The sequence below is a fragment of the Mobula birostris genome, chromosome 32 (genome assembly GCF_030028105.1).
Source record: "Mobula birostris isolate sMobBir1 chromosome 32, sMobBir1.hap1, whole genome shotgun sequence".
Classification (NCBI taxonomy): domain Eukaryota; kingdom Metazoa; phylum Chordata; class Chondrichthyes; order Myliobatiformes; family Myliobatidae; genus Mobula; species Mobula birostris.
This window is the reverse complement of record NC_092401.1, coordinates 14,951,185-14,969,949: the sequence shown is the minus strand read 5'-3', so window position 1 is coordinate 14,969,949 and position 18,765 is coordinate 14,951,185.

Here is an 18,765-nt window from a genome sequence, read left to right as displayed (position 1 = left end):
CTAATCTGTGTGATTTTGGGAAGTTTCTAACTATGTGTTACCTGACTGTAAACTTCAACATTTTTTATTAATTAATATAAGCCCATTGCTATGTACTAATTGTAATGTTTTGGTTGTTGAAACTAATAAAAAGATTGAAAAAGGAAAAAAAAGGAAAGATCTTCTGGGTAACAGTAGATGGTTACATCCATCTGACTAGACAGCTGGAGTCTCCTGACTTCCTACAGTTCCGACAGATGAAGGCAACGGAGGCTCTGCTTGTAGACCGTGGTTTGAGGTTTCCTACCTGCTGCAAATTTTGTTGATAATTTTAACGTACATCCTTTGTAGTCATTTGACATACACTCTGATGGAGCAGAACTACTATTTTGTCTGATTTGATGGGATAATCTCCCAATCGCGCATGCTTCCAAAGCTCCAGTGTTACAAATACACTCCGAGACTGAATTAAAAAGGGATCTTCCAAGCAGCGATAAAAAAAAAACACACAGGAACACGGGTGCATTATTTCCACGAGATTCATTCGTTGCTCAGACGTGACTTTGCTATCAGCGGCGTGTTTCTGGGACAACGTTGCCTCTGAATTTTATTAACCGCTGCGCGATACCATTGCTCCGAAAGGGACCTTACTGACGGCCAAAAAACTGTGCGGCACTTTGTTTTTCTTTGTTTGTTTATGTAACAATCTGCATGCTATGAATACTTAGAATGAAAATATCGCTTTTTTCCCCATTAGTCCTGTCCTGACTCACTGCACTCCCGTTCCCATCCCCCTACCAAATTAGTTTAAACCCTTCCCAACAACTCTAACAAACCTGTCCGCGACAATATTCGTCCCCCTCGGGTTCAGGTTCAACCCGTGCCATTCGTACAGGTCATAAACTTCCCGGAAGTGATCCCAATGATCCAAGAACCTGAAGTCATGCCCCCTGAACCAGCCTCTCAGCCAAACATTTATCGGCCAAATTAACATGTTTCTACCTTCAATAGCGCATGTCACAGGTAGCTGTCCAGAAATGACTACCCTACTTCTCAGCTTTCTGCCTAGGTCTCTAAATTCTCTGTTCAGGACCTCTTTGTTTTCCCTTCCTATGTCACTGGTTGTCACTTATCCCTGAAATGCAACCTGGAGCACGGCGAAATTCAGGACCGATCTGCCAGTCCCGGTGTCCATACGAAGTATTTACCCCAAAAGTCAACAATTGCAATGCAAGTTGTTGAAACTCCTGCGTTAATTAAATTACCCCAAATTCAATAAAAGTGATCAATACAAGGCGAGCTTAAAAATCGATCAAAAACGACTAGAGAGGCCAGTGATAAAATCCACCATGAGATGGGACCACAGGTGGGAGGGAATGGAGAGAGGACGAAGGAGACTCTAAAGAGGAGGATCAGAGTCTTAGGGAAAGGGAGCAAATGTCACAGGCTTCGACAAACGTCTTCACGTCTACCAATAACGTCTTTTAATGAATTCTAGGCTGCGTGAAATCCCAGGGTGGGCTGTTATCTTGGATGCCTGCGTCGATCTGAGAAACCACCCACATAAGTTCGGGTTGCACAAAAAGGAGTCCTGGAGGAACGTAACTGAGAACTAGATTACTCCCATCTAGTGCGCATCTGACTTCAGAAACAGTGCTCTGAAAGTGTTGGTTCTGACCTATCTATTGAATCAGGAGGAGGATAGTGCCTTGATAGAGAGTCAGGCTTTCGGTTATCGGAACCCGGACGATAAGTAATGACAAAATTAAAACGGCTAAAAAAATATCAAAAAGTCTCGTCGTGAGTTAAGTCTGTTTGGCGCTCTGGATATAAGCTATTGTTTTATGTTGCGTCCATACAACAAAATGAATGCACAGTATCTTCTAACCAGTTCCACTATTCTTCTAGGACCAGTTTAACAACCAATAACTCCCGGTTACCTATATAATAGTTGGACTCGGCTGATGATAATAATTTGGAAAAATAATTTCAGGGATGCAATTTTTTATCGGTGGTAAAACAGTTGGACAAGTTCCCTTTACTCCGATGCCGGAAGCGTCTACCTCAACAACAAACGAGAGATCAGGATTGGTTGAGCAATATGAGAGCATTCACAAAATGATTCTGCTGATCATTAAAGTCGGACTCGGCCTCTGCCATCCATCAGAAACGACCCTACCTTTACTTTGTACGATTAATCAGGGAAGCAGGCCCGATGCTAAAACCCTTAATAAATCTAATATAAAAGTTAGCAAACTCCAGAAGTCTCTGAATCTGCTTGACAGAAGTGAGATGGGCCAGTCCCGAACGGCACGAGGTAGCCTTTTTCTTGCTGATAATCGCGAGGATATCTGAGTAGAAAGGGGACGCTCTTAATTTCATTTATATTTTCGAACCCAGGAAGGTCGGATACAGGTTCAGAGATCTTCGTTTTGATCTTGGGCGCTTGGGACATGGAATGGTGATTCTGGGAAACTGAAGGTGGGCAGATATTCTAGCAGTTAGGGAACGAATCTGTAATAATTCCTCTGGACCAGTCAATTACAGGGACATGCTGATACATCCAGGGGTACCAAAGAATAAGAGGGATCTCTGTCGAACAAATCAAGTGGAAGTTTAGTGTTTGATCGTGGTTCCCAATCCGAAAGCCTAACATTCTGGAAATGGATCAAAGTTTACTCGGTTCAGGACACATCAGGACAGTAAGGAGATGACCAAGCTTAGTGATTGGAACCCCAATTTGTCAATACACTACTACATCTAAAAAGTTGCCCGCTGAACCTGAGTTAACAAATGCCAGAATGGGAAACTCCTTTTCGATAACGTATCAAACAAGAAGGTAAATGTAATCGCGAGGAAGTACTTATGGGAGAAGCCCCAGGGAACGTCACAGATCTCTCCTCACTGAAAGGTCTCTGGAATTTCCCGAACTCTGAGGCACTTGGGAAGATAATGCTCTAGTTGGCCACGCTACACTCAAAGTCCTCTTTTAAATCTACTGTGGTGTTCAGCAACCGAGAGGAGTGCACTGCCCAACAGCAGGGACTCCATGGCATCCAGCGAGTAGGTCGCCGAAGTATGTGTAGCAGGAAATGATCAGGTGGATGGCGAGGGTAGGTAGTATAGAAGCTGAGGAACTCTAGGCACTGATCTCGCCGCCGTTCTCACAGACGGGTATCGAGACGAGTGGCTAAATCAATTGGGCCATTAATGTCCGTACATAATCGCGAGCTGCCAGTTCATCTTTAAGATTGCCGTTGTCCCACATATAGTACATAGCCACAGGACCTGCGCCACCCTAACCACTCCCTGGAAGCAAAGTTCAAAATTCGATTGAACAGGGAGACACGCACCTCGATCACTGCCTTATGCCAAGAAGTCTTGCAGCCGCCTGCTGCCCGCTAGTGGGGTAAGTATACGCTCTCATTCGGGTACCGATAAATGTTTCAAATGTTAAAAGCTTGATAGGTCCAAAGGTTCAAGATTGCATTATCAACGTATAGAGCTCTGAATTACTTCTTTTCCGGGTGGCCATGAAACTAAGAAAATAATGAAAGGCAACACGATGGAATAAAAATGGAGCAATAAAGAAGTCTTGGTTCTCCTTCTTTTCCCAGTTAGCTGTTGCCCATTCCAGAGCTTTACAGGACGGGGTGGTGGCATAATGTAAGCTACTTTACTTCGTTCAGTTGGAAACCTGTAATGCATCAGTCCCAACAACATACAACGCTGGGCTATATTCCCAGCACGGCCCGGGACTGTCATCAAAGCAACCGGCATTAGGCAGATTTAGGGAGCAATCAGCACTACTTCCCACCACCCCCCACCCCGCTCATCCACGATTCAGGTGTATCTGATTCCTTGAGATAGAGTTTTTTCCTTGATTGCCGAGAGAGACATGGCCATTTCCTGCTGCTGCAGCTCGTGCCTACCAACCATCGCACTCTGCTTTGTCAGATCTGATCGGATGTGGTATCCTGCTGAGTTCATTCTCCGCTCGGTCGTACTGTCAGGTCGTACGAACGAACTCAAGTTGGGAATAACAGAGACGTCGGCAATTCAAACAAAACAGAAGATTTATTATAGGAATTAACCAGCAAAGCTAGTAAGAAATCAAGCAAGTTATACAGAATCTTGAACTGAAAACACTTACGCTACGAAGAAGAACTCGGTCAGAGTTTCACCAGAAAATGATCCACAACGACGGAGCAAAGAGGAGTTGGCATCCCCACAACCACCCCCCCCCCCCCCCCGCCCCCCGATATGCACCCTGGAGCACGTAGGAACGTAGGAACAATCAGACAGCCCCGGTGTCCAGACAAAACAACAACCCGAAAGACAACAACTAAATGCAAGACCTTGAGAATCCCGTGTTAATTTAATAGCCCCAAATTTGAATAAAAGTGATCGCGACTAAAAGAGTTTTAAAATGCTCATGATACCAAATGAGACAACTGCGAAACAAAGTGGCAAACCAGAGCTGGTCCAAAGGCAAACAATTCAACATACGAGGGGTGATTGATAAAATCGTGGCCTAAAGTAGAATGAGTCAATTTTAGAAAATCTAGCACATTTATTTTTCAGCATAGTCCCCTTCTACGTTTACACACGTAGTCCAGCGGTCGTGGAGCATACGGATCTTGGACCTCCAGCAAGTGTCCACAGCATGAGTGATTGATAGGTTCATGGCCTAACGTAGAAAGAGCTGAGTTATACAGCTCTCGTTACATGCACATGCAGATCAACTCTTTGAGTGGTTATGGAGACCACAGGCCACGAACATATCAATTACCTCTACTGTGGACACTTTCTGGAGGTCCCAGATCCGTATGCTCCACGACGGCTGGACTGTGTGTGTAAATGTAGGAGAGGACTATGTTAAAAAATAAATGTGCTAGGTTTTCTAAAATTGACTGCTTCTTCCTTAGGCCACGAGCTTATCAATCACCCATGATAATATGTAAACAATCTAAGGGACATTGCATACCCACGGGGCTTCTCGCGAAAATGTAATCCACATACACACTGGGGACAGTATCTTGTTCTGGTTCTGAGAAGTTAAGTCCAGGACAGATCCTTGAAAATACTGCACCCAAGAATTAGAAGCTGTTGACTCTTTCCACCACTGATTTTTCTTACAGGGCTGATGTACTTTTTCCCGACTCTCCGTTTCTACAATCCACAATTAATTCCTTGGTCCTGCTGACACTGGGCACGAGGTTTTCCTGCAACATTACTCAAGCAGTCATTCTATCTGGCTCCTGTACGCACTCGAGCTGTTGTTGGCTACACAGTATTGCTGTTGGCTTCAGTATTCACTATGGAAAAGGATCCTGGCGATTGTAAGGATGACTTACAGCAGACTGAAAAGCTTGAGCATATAGACATATTAAGAAAGAAGACGTGCTGTAGCTGTTGGAAAGCATCAAGTTGCATAAGTCACCGGGACCAGAAGAGATATACTCCAGGCTACTGTGGGAGGCAAGGGAGGAGATTGCTGAGCCTCTGGCGATGATCTTTGCATCATCAATGGGGACGGGAGAGGTTCCGGAGGATTGGAGGGTTGCAGATGTTGTTCCAGTATTTAAGAAAGGGAGTAGAGATAGCCCCGGAAATTATAGACCAGTGAGTCTTACTTCAGTGGTTGGTAAATTCATGGGAAAAAATCCTGAGAGGCAGGATTTATGAACATTTCGAGAGGCATAATATAATTAGAAATAGTCAGCATGGCTTTGTCAAAGACAGGTCTCGCCTCACGAGCCTGATTGAATTTTTTGAGGATGTGACTAAACATATTGATGAACGTAGAGCAGCAGATGTACTGTATATGGATTTAAGCAAAGCATTTGATAAGGTACCCCATGCAAGGCTTCTTGAGAAAGTAAGGAGGCATGGGATCCAAGGGTACATTGCTTTGTGGATCCAGAACTGACTTGCCCACGGAGGACAAAGAGTGGTTGTAGACGGGTCATATTCTGCATGGAGGTCGATGACCAGTGCTGTGCCTCAGGGATCTGTTCTGGTACAGAGGAGACTTACAAGGATGTTGCCTGGATTGGGGGTCATGCCTTATGAGAATAGGTTGAATGAGCTCGGCCTTTTCTCATCGGAGCAACGGAGAATCAGAGGTGACCTGATAGAGATGTATAAGATCATGAAAGGCATTGACCGTGCGGTTAGTCAGATGATTTTTCCCAGGGCTGAAATAGCTAGCACAAGAGGGCACAGTTTTAAGGTGCTTGGAAGTAGGTACAGAAGAGATGTCGGGTGTAAGTTTTTTACGCAGAGAGTGATGAGTGCGTGGAATGGGCTGCCGGCGAAAGTGGGGGAGGCGGATACCATAGGATCTGTTAAGAGACTCCTGGATAGGTACGTGGAGCTTAGAAGATTAGAGGTAATCCTATGTAATTTCTAAATTGAGGACATGCTCTGCAAAGCTTTCAGGGCCGAATGGCCGGAATTGCATTGTAGGGTTTCTATGTTTCTAAAACCCCGCAACCCTCTCACATCTAGTTGTGAAAATGGGCGAGAAATTAAACACCTTAATAAACGACTACAGTCCAGAATCATTCTTACATCGGTGATAGTGGATCCCAAATTTGAGTGCTACAGGCATAGCCGAAGCTCTACAGAGTGAATGCTGAGTGGACATTCCATCGCGATGGTGGGCTGAGATTTCTCATCAGAGGATAGTCAGTCATTATGCAATGAAGAAATAAAGGGGACCAGGGAACAGTGAAATTGATAGGACCAGATAACAGATTGATTATAGTAGGGCCCACTTTTCAGAGCTTATGGCATCTTTGAGTAAGCGGCTGTAGTACAATTACGGGATTTCAATGCACCAAAACATGAGAAACGCTTCATAATGAAATTACCGTGTCTTCGTTATAGCTTGGCCTAAATCTGGAGCATCACTTCTCACCTCAATATAATTATCAGTGTTACTTCGTCAGAAAGATTAGAGCAGCTCAGGAATTAAACTTATCTTGTGGTATGGTGCAGTCTCCAAAACTCAGCGTTAGGACCATTGGTATTTACCAAACGTTTCCCAAAACTTCGATTTCGATTTCGATTCCTTTTTTCACTCTTACCATCAGGTAGGATATACAGAAGGCTGAAGGCACACACTCAGCGATTCGGGATCAGCTTCTTCCCCTCTGCCATCTGATTCCTGAATGGACTTTGAAGCTTTTGACACTACCTCTCACTTTTAAAGTACAGTGCTTCTGTTTTTGCACATTTTCATGGTCTAGTCAATATACGTAATCGATTTACTTGTTTATTTATTATTATGTTTTGTCTTATTTATTATTATTAATATTATCATTTTCCTCTCACTTTCTGCTAGACTGTGTATTGCATTGCTCTGTTGCTGTTAAGTTAACAAATTTTACATCACATGCCGGTGATAATAACCCTGATTCTCAAGTCGTAAGGTTGCAGATAGTGACAATTTCAGAAGCGTATTTAACTATAGCTTTTGAGATAATGTCCGCAGATTGGTAGAATAGCACTGCTTTGCAGACGAAATATAAACTGGGCAACGTAGTAATACGGTGTATTGGAAAGAAAAGCAGAATAGAAATGTTAAAAACAACGAGACTTGAGTCCAAACGGTATATGGTAACAGAGAGCTATGGGAGTTTGTGCATCCATTGCTGGATGGACCAGTACGGTGTAAGAAAGTGATCACCAGTCATGAACCATTCGGACCAGCGATGTGAGCAGGGTACCGGCAGGTCTCAACGCATATGAAAGTTATTTATTTGAGTTTATTAGAGTCGTTTACCTGTAACTTTTATCATTAGATTTTACTGCATTTCACGCTTGTTATTTGAAGACGGTTTCCTAATGCTTTTCGCCCTAAAGTTACTATTTTTTTTATTTCAAGCCGCCCGAGGTTCCTGTGCTTTATGTTCTATTTGAGGTTATTCTGGACCAGCGTTCATCGCTGATTCCCGGATCGAGTTCCGTGTGAACTACCGTTCTACGTGCTGAAGTCGCGAGTAGGTGAGCTCCGAAACTCCGAATTATATTCCGAAAAACATTTTCATCCTTTATTTCTACTGCTGAATCCTGAGTTTTCTCCGCACCTAGGTCCGCTCGTCTGAAGACCGTTAAAATGTCGGACTTAAAATTAGTCCCGACTGCACAATGCATGGAAATGATTATTAACTTATTTAAAAATATTGTATGGACCATAGCAGGTACAGTTGGCTCCATTTCATTACTGCATATTGATTAATTCTTCCATAATATGGCCATAACTGAACTGAGAGCGTGGTCATTAGCCAGGATGAACTTGTACTTTTTTCTGTTCTAAGTATATAGTCGTGAAATTATAAGCAGTATTACACGCATATTGGACTGTCTCAGTACTTTTATATTTGTATGTTGTAGTACTTACTTTTTATCCGCAGTTATTTTGTAAATAATACTATTCTTTTGCACTTCTGGTTCGATGCTAATTGCATTTCATTGGCTTTGCATCTGTACTCGGCACAATGACAATAAAGTCCAATCTAATCTATATTAATTATTACGTGGATGCTAATGTTCCAAATTTACTAGAATAGTATGTTACTGTCACCGCGGAATTGTTCAGAAATTGGTCAAATAAGTTCACTCATTGGTTCCATCAGAACAGGTTATCTGGCAACCATGAATTTCATATCTGAGCCACTTTAAGCAGTGTTGGCTTTTCTAACAGATAACTCTTGAAGACCAGCCGATTGCTTCCTGTTCTAACTTCAGTACACCTTCCCGCTTTGTTCAAAATAGAGCGCACTGATTCATCAGCAAAACATACCAGTACTGTGGCTGAATTCGGGAAACAGTTCCCTTAACCTTTTTAACTTAATGCTATCAAAATTCCTCAAGTGTGGAGTCAGCATTGGGCACTGCCAGTCTGTGCCAGTGTATCACGGATGCTGCTGGGTCTGTTTCGCTGGTGAAACGAAACAGATTTATGGATGATAATGAGGTGCACAATGTATTATATGTGACATATTCACAGCCTACTGCTTGACTAATCAGTGATACAGTTTTCTGAATTCAGAGGACGGTCTCCAAATAAATCCACGACTGATTAGTTGCAAACAATTTTGTCTTATCCGATCCAAAGCTTGAGAGCCTGCATTGGCAGAAATCGGTTATATATCCTACAGAAGAGACGACGACAGAAATCGTACCCCGAGCTCCATGTGGCAAGATATGAACAGCTAGAGAGCGCAAATTATTCAGGGATAATTTCTTTTCTTTCTTAGAATTTATAATAGGCCAACTGACTCGTCGGCCTCTACAGAGATTGATCGAACAAAATGGAGAAATGCTTTTCTCCCATTAACTTAAAGCACGATGAAGTACAGCATATGTAACAGAAGGGGAGCTCAACGTCCCAAACTACCCGGCAATGTGTTTAACATATTTCCAAACCTATGAGAGGGATACATTGACCTCATTTTCCCCCCAAATGCATAGATATGGAATGGAAGGAAGAAGCCCTCTCATGCATTCTCCAAAGGGCTGTCATAGCAGAGGAAGAATGCAGGCAGATTAGAGAATTGAAGTTAATGCAGAGAATTGTGAGAAGCAGAAGGAATGGGGCAAGGAAACATTGAGTGAACCGTACATTTTCAAAGCCACGACGGAAATAACAGTGGATTACATAATTCCTCGTATTTGGCAGAATATACCGAAAGAGTTGGTGAAGCATATAGGATCTTAGATTTCATAACTAAACAGTGCTAGCACAATCCCTCCGAAGGAGTCTGAGCCATCTGAATGCAGATAAGGAAACCATCGATTCCACAATACTCCCAAATGCATATTTACTTTATTCAGGATTAAGTTGTTAGTATTGAGATATAAGTAACCAACAAATTTTACTGGATATTAATAATTATAAAGCGGCAGATACTTGAGCCTAATCTTGTACGTTAGATCCTGATACTGATATGATGTCCAGAAGTAATATAGGTGGCGTGGAAAAAGAAAGGCTGGCTTTGTCAACGTATAGTAAGAAAATAGGAAAGAAGAGGCGTGTGCTGGGTGGGCAGACAATGAATAGCCTTGGCAACACTCGGATCAACTCCATCCACTTGACTGGTAGATGCTAGAGCCGGCACCCCATCCTCCTGGGATCAGGTTTGATCCGGATATGTCCCAGTCTGTTGGCGGTATGTCGTCTGCTCGTCTTTCACAGATAAGGAAAAGCCAAGTATTGCATGGCCGATCGTGCCACAATCCGTTTTCGCTGACCAGGGCACAATCTTCATCTGATGTTGCATTACCACTGGGTTGACCGCTTGCCCAGAATCTGAGTGGAAAGGGAGATGTGGTGAAAGACAATAGACATTTAGATAACTTATTAAAAGCAATTACCTTACACCGGCAGCCGGAGTTTCCACTGCCGACGGATGGTACACATTTAGCGGCGACAACACTGACCCCATAATTTTGATTAGAAACATAGAAACATATAACATAGAGAACCTACAGCACAATACAGGCTCTTCGGCCCACAAAGTTGTGCCGAACATGTCCCTACCTTAGAAATTACTAGGCTTACCTATAGCCCTCTATTTTACTAAACTCCATGTACCTATCTAAATGTCTGTTAAAAGACCCTGTCGTATCCGCCTCCACCACTGTTGCCGCAACCCATTCCACGCACTGACATTTCGTCCGTACCATCTCCCCAGCACCTTAAACCTGTGTCCTCTTGTGTCAACCATTTCAGCCCTGGGGAAAAAAAGCCTCTGACTCTCCACACGATCAATGCTTTTCATGATTCGCCACCATATTTTAGAATCCGTTGTTTGTTCCTGAACGTTTATTTGTTTAGCGCTTATCATTTATATACAGGCGCCGATTCCTCTACTCCATCCAAACTTCCAATAAACACCGGGACATTGGGGATGAGAGGTTAAAGTGAAAACCCGACTGGTTTGAAGTAGTGCGCCACTTGAACTTCCACTAGGTCCTCCTTAGAGCAAAAGAGCTAACTGAGTGGATCGCCGACTCACAGAACAGCCGCACTGCATTTTAAATTGGGAAATGAGCTTGTAAAGGTAATTGATCCTCCAGTGGAGGAACATATAGTGATCAAAACTCCTTAAGTTTTAAGATGGATATAGATAAAGATAAATAGGAACATTACAAAAAGCATTAAATTGGGGTAGTGCAAATGCCGAGAGTGTGAGGCAGGATCTATCGATAGTTAATTGAATGTAGCTGATTTTGAGTAAGTCCAGGCCGATTTGTAAAAGTTGCGTGAGGAGTTTAGGACTGATATGAGCCATTAAGAGGTAAGTACAAGAGAAGACAGGAAGAAGTAAGGACAAGAACATCGAAGTAATTGATCCCTGGATGAGAAAGTTGTGAACTTGGCTGTTTGGATTTGGCGTTGGCTTGTCCACTGAAGACAGAGAGGTTTGGTAACCGCTCTTACTCAGCTTGCAAGTCTATTACTCGTAATGTTCCTCACGGGTAGGGACTGGGGTCTCTGATGATTGTATTCATATATTTATACCTGGCTGGAATAAACACTTGGAAGGGTGGGTTATTATCTTTGTAGATGTCACAAAAATCGCCAGCATTGTTATTAGTGTAGATGATTAGCAAAGTGTACGGCGGGATATAGATCAGTTGCAGGTACAGAGACACAAGTGGAAGATTGATTTCAACCTGATAGATGTGAGATGTGGCAGTTTGGGAGATCAAGTGTAAAGAAAAAGTAGAGAGTTAGTGATATGTGCCCTGACAGACCCTGGCGTCCAATTTCATAGCTCCCTGGATGTGGCCGCTCTGTTTCACAGTGGGAAAGAAGCGAAGGGTTGCCTGCATTTGTTAGTCTAGGCACTGAGTTCAAGAATCAGGAAGTAATGCTGTAGCTTTACAAGACTTTCGTTTGGTCGCACTTTAATTATTGTATTCAATTCTTTTTGCCCTATTTCGGGAAGGACGTAGAGGCTTTGGAAAGGGTGCAAAAGTGTTTACCAGGATGCTCCCTGGTTGAGGTATGTGCAATAAGAGGTTGGGCAAACCTGAGGTGTTCTCTTGCAGCAACGGAGACTGAGTGGAGACGTGATTGTAGAATATAAAATTACAAAAGGCATAGATAGACAATTAGGTTATTTTTCGCAGGATCAAAACGTGCAATTCTGGGGAGTATGCATTTATTGTAGGAGGAAGAAACTCGACGGAGTGCTTCACAAAGAGTGGTAGGTTCTTGGAATATTCTGCCAGGGCCGGTTAATGAGGATGATGGGATAGGCGTGTGAATTTATACGGAATTAGAGATTTTGAATATGTTCATTCTGAGGAAGGTATTAGTGAAATTAGGCACCATTAGCTTCATTAGTTAAGTACAGCATCATGGGCCAAAAGACCTGTTCATGTGCTGTAATGTTCCACCTTCGAAATCTCCTTCCCACCTCCCACTCGAAAATTCAACAGGGAGCAGGATGTCTCGACACGGGAAAATCCTGAACTAAACTACATTCATAATCATTTGGATTCCTGAAGGCAGGTGGCAAGGAGGATACACCTTATTCCTACACCATCAAAACAGTGGTCAAGTGAGTGTGGAAGCAATGGTAAGGTGCATAGTGGCCTCAAAATGCTTCAATACCACTCAGAAAGAAGAGCAGGACCCGACAGCTGTGAACAAAGCAGCAATGTCTCCATTCATCTTACAAACATTTAATTTCCTGCACTTGTTTTTTTTTTCAAAATTCTGAAAAAAAAGTTCTACCTCCAAAATTCCGCTATTTTGATGGAGTTTCTTCCAATTCCTCATCAAATAGTGAGGCTGATCTCCCGTTTAATCTCTGCTTTGTGTCATACACCCTGGAATATCATTGCCTCCATACCCTCCTACTGAATATAAATGTTTCTCGCATATCCCTGTTTCTCTGGCTTACAACCTCATATTTCATCACTTATCATTTCATCTCCTTCTTTCACTAACTCTCTGTTCTGGTCTGCGTTTTTGAGTGTTGTCGAGGCTGTTTAAGGCTGTTTTGAGTATTTCTGTTTACCGTTATAATTTCCTACGCTTTTGGTACTTGGCTTTGATTGTGTTCTTGTATGCCTTTTCAATCTTTGCGTTTTGTCCGCCTGACAGCTTTGTGTCCCCAGAAGCACTGTTCCTGTTCTTCCTGTATAAAGTTTGGATCGCCTTTGATCTTTCCAGTGCAATAGCAAACAACAAGGGCGTATTACTATGGTTCAGCATGGCTCAGACACGACAGCTCAGGCGCTTTTTGGTTTATCATCTGAACAGCGTCTCTTGGCTCTGGGTCTGTATTCACTAGAATTCAGAAGAATGAGGGGGTGATCTCATTGAAACCTATCGAGTGGTGAAAAGGCTTTCATAGAGTGCATGTAGAGATAATGTTTCCTATGGTGGGAGAGTCTCAGATTAGAACGGAGATGAAGACGAATTCCTTTAGCCGGTGAGCGATGAATCTGTGGAATCTGTAGAGGATAACTCTTTATGTATTTTTAACGCAGAAGCTGATATATTCTTGATTGGTCAGGGCATGAAGGGACGCGGGGAGAAGGCAGGAGATTGCATTGCGGCTGAGAGGAAAATTGGAACGGCTATGATGAAATGGCGGAGCAGGCTCGATGGAGCAAATGGCCTGATTCTGCTCCTATATCTTATGTTTTCTTTTTGATTTTATTGGAAAAATCCATGAGGCGCAAAGTTATGGTAAGAATCTTGCTTTGAGTTTAACTGCAGTACGGTCTAGTAGCTGAAGGGAAATATTGTATACTACTTTGCTTATGTATAAACGCGTAATATACACTAGGGACGAGATTATTAGATACACCAGTACACCTGCTTGTTAATACAAATATCTCTAATCTGTAATCATATGGTAGCACCTCAATGCATAAAAGCATGCATACGTGACCAAGAAGATTAGTTGTTATTCAGATCAAACATCCGAAAGAGGAAAGAAATGTGATCTAAGCGACGTGATCGAGCAAGAAGCAAACAACACAGATCCAGTGAGCGGCAGTTCTGTGGGCGAAAATGCCTTTTTAATGGGAGATATCAGAGGAGAAAGGATAGACTGGTTCAAGCAGACAGGAAGACGACAATAACTCAAGTAGCCATGTGAACAATAGCGGTGTGCACAATAGAATGTTTCAATGCACAACATATCTGACATTGAAGTAGACAGACTATCGCAGCAATAGACCATAAAGATATACCTCAGTGGCCACTCTATCGGGTGCAGGTGCTGCCTAATAAAGTGACGACTGAGTGTGTGTCAGCAAGAGAGGGAAGGGATATAAAAAGAATATGTCCGTGAAAGGAAAAGGGAAGGTGACTTGAAACTGCGAGTTGGGGCAGAGGACAACATTATTCACACTGCACGAAATTCTGTAATAAAGGGGGATAACAGCATACTTCAGGAGACTGCAGGTGAAGGTTTTTCACTGTGCGAGGTAAAAATATACTCACTTGACACTGGATTCATAATCAGTGCCATCTACCCAGCGCCATTTCCCTTCTTCGGCGCTGTCATGGAGTCCAATCCAATGGTCACAATTCACATTCAGCCGAATATATTCCTGCCAGATACATAGCAATATATTCACATGATTAGATTTGCCAGTCTTCGCGGCATGACTAATTTATTTGCTCAGAGTTGTCAATCCAGTAGGGATCACACACGAACGTTTCTTTATTAGACTAATGCCTTGTTACAGTGCAAGATCTTGTGTTCTTTTAATGTAAAAAGACCTACAGTTAATGCAAAGCTTTCCTGGGCTCTGGTATTCTCCTACCAATCAGAGACCAGTCAGTGAGTGAACCAGCTCCCTCCCTCCAAACACTCGTGATTTTTTCACTTCTGTTCATGGGGAACACTCATGTGTCCTTTGTCCATCCCAGGATGCTGGACAATACCAAGCTTATATAGGGATTGACAAGTGTTTTTCATATTCACCTAAGACTGGTTTCAACCTCAAATTTGCCCATGGCGAGGCAGTATGAGCTCAAGTCAAATATTTCCTTGTATTGTCTGTCGTTCAGCCCTTGTCCAACCTGCACGTTATTCACACTGAGAGACCAGATTAAGATTTTCCTTTCTCTCGTGGATAATCAACCACAAACGGTTCAGGAGCTATAGTGTGCTGGGAGGGGCTGGTATCTTAAATCACCCTCATAATATGTGATCAGCTACATAAATGAATACCTATCCCGAAACTCAGATTTTACCGCAGTCCCAGGAGAACATTCAGATGCCAAAGTTAAAGGCAATTAATAAATCAACGAGCATCTACTCAGTAAGAATAGACTCTGCGTGTTTCTAGGAAATGCTGCAGCAGCTAACTGATCCAAGTTTTGAAACATAGTTGTGAACAGGATTGACATCATTGTCTTCAAGTGTCTGCAAGACTGTCGGATGATCCCCGAGGATACAACAATGTTCTTGTAAGAAATTTCGGTCTGCACATTAAGGGAGATGGCAAAGTTATCCCAAACAACAAATCTGGTTGTTTACAAATAATGATTATTGGGGTTATCACTGAGCAGTGATAGATGGTCAGGCAGTTACGAAATCTTTCCACTATGTTTAGTCCTATTTTCTCCCTATCTGGAGAAATAATTTGGAGGTCTCCTTCTCCCGACCACAGGCTGCCAGTCTGAATGGCCATCTGGGAAAACCTGCAGCATCAGACTACAGATGAAGAGTGGGACTTGGGTGGTACGGGGAGGCGAGTATCAGAAGAGATGGGAATTAGACGCTGCGATATTACAGACAGTGAGTTTTTCTTCATTTTTCTGGGACATGGAGGACCTGTTAGAGGTATGAGGGGATCCAGGAGTGCCCCTATTAACTGTTTGGAGAGAGACATTTATCACTGATGGTTTGTTTGGAAAGGAGAGAGAGACAGAGTTATTTACCACCGATATGTTGCTTTTGAAGAGAGAGAGAGACGAAGATTAACAGTTGGACTGTCACTTTAAGGCATTGGAAGTAACTTTGGATTTTTACTGAGTTGGGAGTTGGAGACAGCACCAAGTAGCTCGAAGGTTGCTATGGTGACCGAAGGTGGTGGACACTTGATGTTATGATTTTCAGCAGGTTGTTGATGTTACTTCCAAGACTTGTTGCCTGCTTGTACTCCTTTACAGACAAAAGAGGGAGGGACTCTTTGAATGACAGGTGATGCTCAGCCTGGTGAAATAAATGGGAGGTCAGATGATACAGACCTCAGGACACATGATCTAGACACTGAATGAGCATTGTTGTGCCGCAGAGAAAGTGGGTTTTGAAGTATCGATCAGGAGTATCGATCAGGTGGATCGATCCAATTTGCTATTCCAACAGAGGAGAAGTGGTTGACTGGTGGGGAGTGGTCTATGTGTCCACCCTTGCCGGGGTGATAGCTCCACCACAGGAAGACCGGTCCCCCTGATTAGAGTGACAGTCGGTGACTTGTGAAGGATTTCGGAGGACGACGAGAAGATCGACAGTATCAGCTCACCTGAAGACTCAACTCAATCTCTCTCTCTCTCTCTTTCTCTCTCTCTCTCTCTCTCTCTCTCTCTCTCCATCACTACTCAACTAAATACCACAAACTGAACTGAACTTTACTTAACATCGTAAGACTGTAGCTTTTTACCTCTAGACTTAAAGAAGCTTGGTTTTTCATATTGTGACGAGAATACACATAGATTAAGATTTTAGCTGTCCTGTGCTGGCACCAGTGGGATGAGCAGTTGGTCTGCCACCTGTCTTCAGGAGAGAGAGAGATAAGGAAAACAATGGAGCAGCATCGAGAGATGTTAATAAAGGGACGGGAGAGTTTAACAGAAGGAGAGCTGTCAAGATCGGCTCCCCCTTTGAACCCTGAACTGTTTGAAGTGATGGACAGGCGATACCCCAGAAGGGGGATAAAAAGGGACAGGTTCGCTAAGGCAAGACACACATGACACCCCGAGGTAACGAGACCCTGGATTCGGTGTGTCTCCCACAAGTCGGTGGAAAGTTTTGGACGGCTGGTCATGGGATCAAGCCATAGACGCACAGGGTGGAAAGGCACGATCGGTGGGAACCTGGTGTGTGTCCACCCTTGCCTGGGTGCCAGGTTCACCACAGAGAAACGATCGTATCTGGAAACGGAGGGGTCACGGTCGGTGACCTCAGATGACATCACAAAGGGCTTGCACGAAAGCTGACTGCGAAGAATATCGAAGGTCTGTGTTGAAGCCGTTTGAATATTCATTCGTTTTGCTCTCTCTCTCCTTCCCCCCGCTGTCCATCTCCCATGGCAGCGATTACTGCGAACTGAACTGAACTAAATTGAACTGAACGCTGCATCACTTTGAAACTGGTCATTTACTCCTAGACAACGATAGAGCTTGATTGATCCTGTTATCTTAATTCTGTGTACATGTGTGTTTATCATTGCTGAACTGTTGCATTTATTATCCTTTTGATTAGAGTACTGTGTTGCTTGTTTCTTTAATAAAACTTTCTTAGTTCTAGTAATCCAGACTCCAACTGAGTGATCCATTTCTGCTGGTTTGGCAACCCAGTTACGGGGTACGTAACAATATATATATATATTCCACACTTACTTTTATATATAACCCTTGCTAACCTGTTTGATTTATTTACATTTATATTACTGTATTGCATAATACTAATAAATATTAGTAGTTTATAGCAATATGAGACTCCAAAGTGTTTTCCATCTCTGCTGGTTCTTTATCTCCGTCACGGGGTACGTGACAGAGGGAAAATTAATACTATAGGTGTGGGCCGTGGCGAGAACTTCACTGAGTTCTAGCCTTGGCTTGGAAACCCTCACGAGAAAGATTAAACCCATAGCAATGTCCAAAGTTTAACTTCAGATTAGCTTTTGCAATCTTCACTCCATGGGTTTAAAAAAAAGTCCGATGATGCATATTTACCAAAGAACAGCAGGATTTCACACAGTCTGTTTCCCCTGCAATATTCAAACAATATTCTCCTCATTGTCTGTAATATCAGAAAGAACCTCATGTATGTTCGGGGATGTTTTGCCTGTGCAGATTAGGGTTATTATCACATTCATTCTCATTTCCCGTTCATGAGATCAATCGAGGATGCTGCTGTTGAGCTCAGTTTCATCTCACAGTTTTCTGCTCACTGCAGGGTTTTGGATGCCATCCAAACACCAACACATTTACTTGCAGGAAAATTTATCTGCTTTTCCTCTAGCCCAGAGGAGCGAGAATTAGAGTAGGGATTAGGGTGGGTAGTGTAAGCGGGAAGTGGGTCATGTGCAGCATTAAATTATCAAAGTACACAGGTGTCACTATATACAACCTGGGGATTCATTTTCTGGCGGACATTCATAGTAAATACAAGAAACACAATTAAATCAATGAAACACAGCTCACAACAGAACGGACGAACAATCATTGTACAAAAGACAGCAAGATGTGCAAATACAAACTTTTTAAAATATTATTATTATTATTTTTTCTCCACTCAAGCTGGTAAAATCTGGGGTAAGACAGACCCAAGCACACTCGTATGTCAATTGCTAGGACATTCCGGTCTATTCCAGTGGTATTCAGTTTTGTGGCTTTCTTAAGTTTTACATAGATATTACAGTGTAGTCCTAATAGTTTATCGTATTGTGCAGTGAGCTTGGGATGACAGCAGTTGTGGATATTACTATTGGCACAATGTACACCCTGTTTATGTTCCAAAGTCATCAATTCCCACTTTTAATTAGCAAATTTCTGGTGTTTTCACTTAT